We start from the raw sequence: 6592 nt of genomic DNA, 5'->3' as shown, positions 1-6592 counted from the left end.
CAGCTGTGATTAGGGTGAGATGTGACCATGCAAGAAGAGCGAGGGGGAGGTGTAATATTGATGACTTTGAAGGTAGAGAAAGGGGCCAGAAATCGAGGGATGTAGGCAGCCTCTGTAAGCTGGAAAAGTCAAGGAAACAGATTCTCTTGGAGCCTGCAGAAAGAAGGATAACTGTGAAAACACCTTGATTTCAGGTCAGTGAGACCTGTGCCTAATTTCTGACCTACAGAACTGTAAGATAATAAGTTTGTGTTATTTTACCCCTAGGTTTATGGCAACTTGTTACTGCAAAAATAGAAAACAAACATACCTACAAAGCCATTGCCCCACGCCCACTGCTTCGTCAGCCACCCTGAGCGTCCTCTTGGGATTCTCAATCCATAAACAAACAGGTAACCCCTGGCCTGGCAAAGTTCCCTGGGGCCCTGTCCCAACACAGCACAGCTTTAGTTCTGACAGGACCACACCCAACTTAACCAGTTGTGAAATATTTTGAACTTTACTTTCAATTTCAGGGACCTAAACCAGTGACTTTCAACCTTTTTTGACTCCACCCTACCTATAGTAAGATACACATTTTTATTTCAAACTAGGACATAAGACATATTCCCACACATACAAATTATATAACTGAAAGTAAGGTTTCATGAAACTGTGTTTAACTTTACTGCTTGCATTGCACTGTGATATTTTCAATTCTATTGTCTTCTATTTTGTTAGTGTAAATTTCAACCCACTAAACTGATTTCATGATTCAGTAGCAGGTTTCAAGCTTCAAACTAAAAAACACTGACCTTGATCATGACAACTCTATGGTCAAGATGTAGAGTTTTTGATGGAGAATATATTGTTTCTTTTTATTATTTTTTAATTTATTTATTTTTTGGCCACACTTCACAGCATGTGGAATCTTAGTTCCTCCACCAAAGATCAAACCTGCAGTGGAGTCACCAGGTCTTAACCGCTGGACTGCCAGGGAAGTAGCAATTCTGTATCATTTTTAAAGGAAGTTGACTTTGTTCGGAATTTAAATAATTTCTATATGTAACTTTAATTCATTGTTATTAAATGTTATTTATGGATGTACTGGAAATGAACATCAAAGTGAACATCAAACCTAGGACAGTTTGTAAATTAAGCCCGACAGTACGAGAGAGGCACCACAACAGGGAGAGAGAGCATTTTAGGAACAATTTTTAAATGAATAGACATAGTCATAGGGCACATGTATTTAGTATTCTGCTTTTTGTTGCTCAATTTTTTCATTTCTGCTTTTATGTTTAATATTTCCCTTTTTGTGCTTTTAAAATGTTACCTATTTCCTTTTCTAGATTTGTTGTGTTAATTTGTGGCATTTTTTTCCCCTTATTACTATTTATAGCTGCAGTATCATTTCAGGCACTTATACTTTGTTTTAGTAGCCTCTTAATTTGAGGTCCTGATGGAGTTTAAATGTGAGTTTCAAATTATGTTTATTATAACTCAGTTAGCTTTTCTAGGTACTGACAGCAAAAAATGTTTGACAGTTATACTGTGTATGCCTTCACTAGTTTATATTGTGGAACAAATCATCTCCCTAATCCTTGTGGCTTACAACGTGCATGCTTGCTCAGTCGCTTCAGTTGTGTCCGACTCTGCAACTGTGTGGACTGTAGCCCACCAGGTTCCTCAGTCCATGGGATTCTCCAGGCAAGACTACTGGAGTGGGTTGCCATTTCCCTCCTCCAGGGGATCTTCCTGACCCAGGGATTGAACCTGGGTCTCCTGTATTCTAGGCGATTCTTCACCACGGAGTCACCGGGCAGTCCCTGGCTTACAACAGCAGTGGTCTCGTGCTCCTCTACTGCACCTGTTTGCTACAGCTCTGTTCCAGGATCTTTATTCCAGGATGTAACGGAAGGAACAGCCCTACGTGAGACATGCTGGTCCATGGCTGAATCACAAGATGTCTCTCAAAGCATCTGCTCAGATGTGGAGCATCCCTCACTTCTGCGTGCATTCCTTAGGTTCATGCAAGTCATAAGGCTAAACCTGATGGCATAATCCTCTCATAGACAGGGCAGTAAGTAATAGGGAAACAATAGTAGAATCTACCCTCATGTTATCCCCTCTAATGCTGCAACACAAAAGCTTTATCCATGCATCTCTGTCAGTTCAAAACTCTATTTAATTGTTGGATTATATCTGAGATTTACTATTAAAGCATTTACATTTACATTTTCAGATGTATCTTTAATCATGATAAAATACTATTTGTCTCCCTTAATGCTTTTGCTATAAAATTAGCTATGCTCATCATGTTTTTACAGGCCATGCCAGGCTGTGGCTACTATGAGTTATAATAACATTAGGAAAGCAGCATTTTTCTACCTTAACCTATACCCACAGCAATGCCAGACCTGATTGCTCAAAATTCACCAGCTATTGCATGAGCTTTTTCAAGGAGCCCTGTGATTCCCAGGAGGATCCTTCTTGGTACCTCTCTAGACTGGGTCCCCAGTATGCCAAGAGATGAGCAATATTTCCTCTATAAACCTCCATACGTCTCTCTGCGGAGCAGTGTTTGCACATCTCGCACCTTCAGAGGTTCTGGGGAGTTGACTCTTCCTAAATTAATAGTCATCTTTCCCCAGAGCTTTGGCTCAAGTTCCTAAGATAAAACTGGATAGTGAATGATATGATTAATATACTGTACCATACTCAAAATTACCCCAAACCTTTCATTTCAGTTCAATTACAGCCAAATCTTTCATTTCAGTAAGCTGATTTCCCTCTCCCTCCGTCCTCCCTGCTTTCCTCCCTGCTTCCCCTCCCCATCTCCAGCATCCCTTCTCCCCTCTCCCTCTACATGAGGCTCCTCTGCTGTTCCTGCTAGTGTAACCTATAATAAACCAATCCCACCCTGGAATCTTTGTGAAACTAATATAATTTAAACACCAGGTTTTTATTGTGCTTGTACAGACAGGCACTATGAATTGTAGGCCATTCTTGCTTTATTGCTATGCTTAGTCGCTCAGTCGTGTCTGACTCTGCGACCCCATAGACTGTAGTCTGCCAGGTTCCTCTGTCCATGGGGATTCTCCAGGCAACAATACTGGAATGGGTTGTCATGCCCTCCTCCAGGGGATCTTCCTGACTCAGGGATCGAACCCAGGTCTCCTGCATTACAGGCAGATTCTTTGCTGTCTGAGCCACTTGCTTTATTAAAATATTATTTAAGAACATTTTTTATCATAGTAATCACATATGGAAAAAGCAATGTACTAGGGCTTATGATGAAACCATAGTCTACTGCCCTATCTCCCCTTCCCCTAATTCAATTTCCCAGGAGGAATCACTTTTGTTTCTGTTTCAAGGATTTTTGATGGTTATTTCCCTAATTCTAAAAAATGAGCCTTTACTACTATTTCTTGATTTACTGGTAAATCACTGTATTGAAATTGTTCCCCTCTTCTTCCATGTGTTCTCAGTTTCTTCCTCCTGCTTTCTGTACTTGTACCTTTACTTTTAAATTACAAAGGTTGGCATTTTCTCTGAAGTGAAGTGAAAGTCACTCCGTTGTGTCTGACTCTTTGCTACCCTATGGACTGTGGTCCCCATGGAATTCTTCAGGCCAGAATACTGGAGTGGGTAACCTTTCCTTTCTCCAGGTGACCTTCCCAACCCAGGGATTGAACCCAGGTCTCCCGTAATACAGGGAGATTCTTTACCATCTGAGCCACAAGGAAAGCCCATATTTTCTCTAGTACCATAATTAGCTTTTCCCTGAACTAATTCATAGGCTGCTTCTAAAAATTGAAAACTGCTGACACCATTGACAGAACTGTGTAAGTATTGTTGATAGGAAAATTAGATAGTAAGTTTTCATTTTCCTCTCTACAGGGGCTCTACAGATCATATAACAGACTGTTCAGATTTAAGATTACAAAGTTTTCACTAGGCTGATTTGATTTTCTATTTCCATCTCTTTTTACTTATGCTGAAATTTCTTGGTTCTGATGACAATACATATTAGTATTTAAAGGGTTATGTTACTCTTTACCTCACAAAGTTTTATTTTTTAAAATATCAACTAGAAAAAGTTGAAAGAATAGTATAATAAATACCTGTTTACCATTGATCTAGTTTCACAGATGATTAGATTTTTTGCCACATTCGCTTTCTCTTTTTTGTTTTTGCTGAGTCATTTGGAAACAAGTTACAGACAGCATGGCTATTCATCATTTGCATGTTTCTCCTGGAACAAGGACATTTTCTTATAAAACCACAATCCTATGATCAGACCCAAGAAATTTAATATTGATTCTATAATACCTATGACTTAACCCATATCCAAATTTCCCCCATTATCACCCAAAATATCCTTTATAGCTTTTCTTCTAGCCAAATTTCAATCAGGGCTCACTCATTATACATAATAGAAATATGTCTTTAGTCTTCTTGATTGTCCTTTAGTTTTCATTTGTTTGGTCTTTCATGACATTTGACAATTTTTTTCTTAATGATTTAATTTATTTATTGGCTGCACTGGATCTTTGTTGCTGTGCAGACTCCTCTAGTTGTGGTAACAGGAGCTACTCTAGTTGCGGTGCGTGGGCTTCTCATTGCTGTAGCTTCTCTTGTCACAGAGCACAGGCTGTAGGGCACACAGACTTCAGTATCTGTGGCTCCTGGGCTCTAGAGCACAGGCTCAATATTTGTGGCACAAGGGTTTGGTTGTTCCTCGGCATGTGAGATCTTCCTGGATCAGGGATGGAACCTGTGTCTCCTGCATTGGCAGGTGGATCTTTATCACTGAGTCACCAGGGAAACCCTGACACTGACAATTTTGAAGAGCCCAGAAAATTACTTTGTAGAATGTCCTACATTCTAAATTTATTCCACTGCTTCATCATGATTAGATTCAGGTTAAACATTGTTTTTAAAAATGTCATAGGAAAAGTGTGCCCTTCCCATCACATCACATCATGATTCTAGTTTGTCTCACTCTTAATGATGCTAAAAACTTTTTGACAGAGATGGTGTCAGATTTCTCCAATGCAAAGGTACCGCTCCCTTTTTATTTTATTTTTTTCCCCATTCCCCTTTTAATTAGTAATCTGTGGGATGATTTTTCAAGACAAATCAGCTATTTCCTAATCACCTTCCACTCAATAGTTTTGACATCCACTGATGCCTATTTTCATACTGTTCCTGGGGTTCTCAAGGCAAGAATACTGAAGTGGCTTGCCATTCCCTTCTCCAGGGGACCACGTTTTGTCAGAACTCTCCACCATGACCCGTCTGACTTGGGTGGCCCTACAGGGCATGGCTCATAGTTTCATTGAGTTAGACAAGGCTGTGGTTCATGTGAATGGGAAAGACTAGAGATCTCTTCAAGAAAATTAGAGATACCAACGGAACATTTCATGCAAAGATGGGCACAATAAAGGACAGAAATGGTATGGACCTAACAGAAGCAGAAGATATTAAGAAGAGGTGGCAAGAATACACAGAACTGTACAAAAAAGATCTTCATGATCCAGATAATCAACGATGGTGTGATCAGTCACCTAGAACCAGATATCCTGGAATACGAAGTCAAGTGGGCCTCAGGAAGCATCACTACGAACAAAGCTACTGGAGGTGATGGAATTCCGGTTGAGCTATTTCAAATCCTGAAAGATGACACTGTGAAAGTGCTGCACTCAGTATGCCAACAAATTTGGAAAACTCAGCAGTGGCCACAGGACTGGAAAAGATCAGTTTTCATTTCAATCCCAAAGAAAGGCAATGCCAAAGAATGCTCAAACTACCGCACAATTTGCACTCATGTCACACGCTAGCAAAGTAATGTTCAAAATTCTCCAAGCCAGGCTTCAACAATACGTGAACCGTGAACTTCCAGATGTTCAAACTGGTTTTAGAAAAAGCAGGGGAGCCAGAGATCAAGTTCCAAACATTCGCTGGATCATCGAAAAAGCAAGAGAGTTCCAGAAAAACATCTTCCGCTTTATTGACTATTCCAAAGCCTTTGACTGTGTGGATCACAACAAACTGTGGAAAATTCTGAAAGAGACGAGAATACCAGACCATCAGAACTGCCTCTTGAGAAACCTGTATGCAGGTTAGGAAACAACAGTTAGAACCGGACATGAAACAACAGACTGGTTCCAAATAGGAAAAGGAGCACATCAAGGCTGTCTATTGTCACCCTGCTTATTTAACTTATATGCAGAGTACATCATGAGAAATGCTGGGCTGGATGAAGCACAAGCTGGAATCAAGATTGCTGGGAGAAATATCAATAACCTCAGATATGCAGATGACACCGCCCTTATGGCAGAAAGCGAAGAAGAACTAAAGGGCCTCTTGATGAAAGAGGAGAGTGAAAACTCTGGCTTAAAACTCAACATTCAAAAAACTAAGATCATGGCATCTGGTTCCATCACTTCATGGCAAATAGATGGAGAAACAGTGGAAACAGTAATAGACTTTATATTTTGGAGTCCAAAATTACTGCAGATGGTGACTGCAGCCATGAAATTAAAAAACACTTGCTCCTTGGAGGGAAAGTTATGACCAACCTAGACAGCATATTAAAAAGCAGAGA

Source organism: Odocoileus virginianus, chromosome 2 (genome assembly GCF_023699985.2).
Source record: "Odocoileus virginianus isolate 20LAN1187 ecotype Illinois chromosome 2, Ovbor_1.2, whole genome shotgun sequence".
NCBI classification, from domain to species: Eukaryota; Metazoa; Chordata; class Mammalia; order Artiodactyla; family Cervidae; genus Odocoileus; species Odocoileus virginianus.
This window is presented reverse-complemented; position numbering follows the sequence as displayed.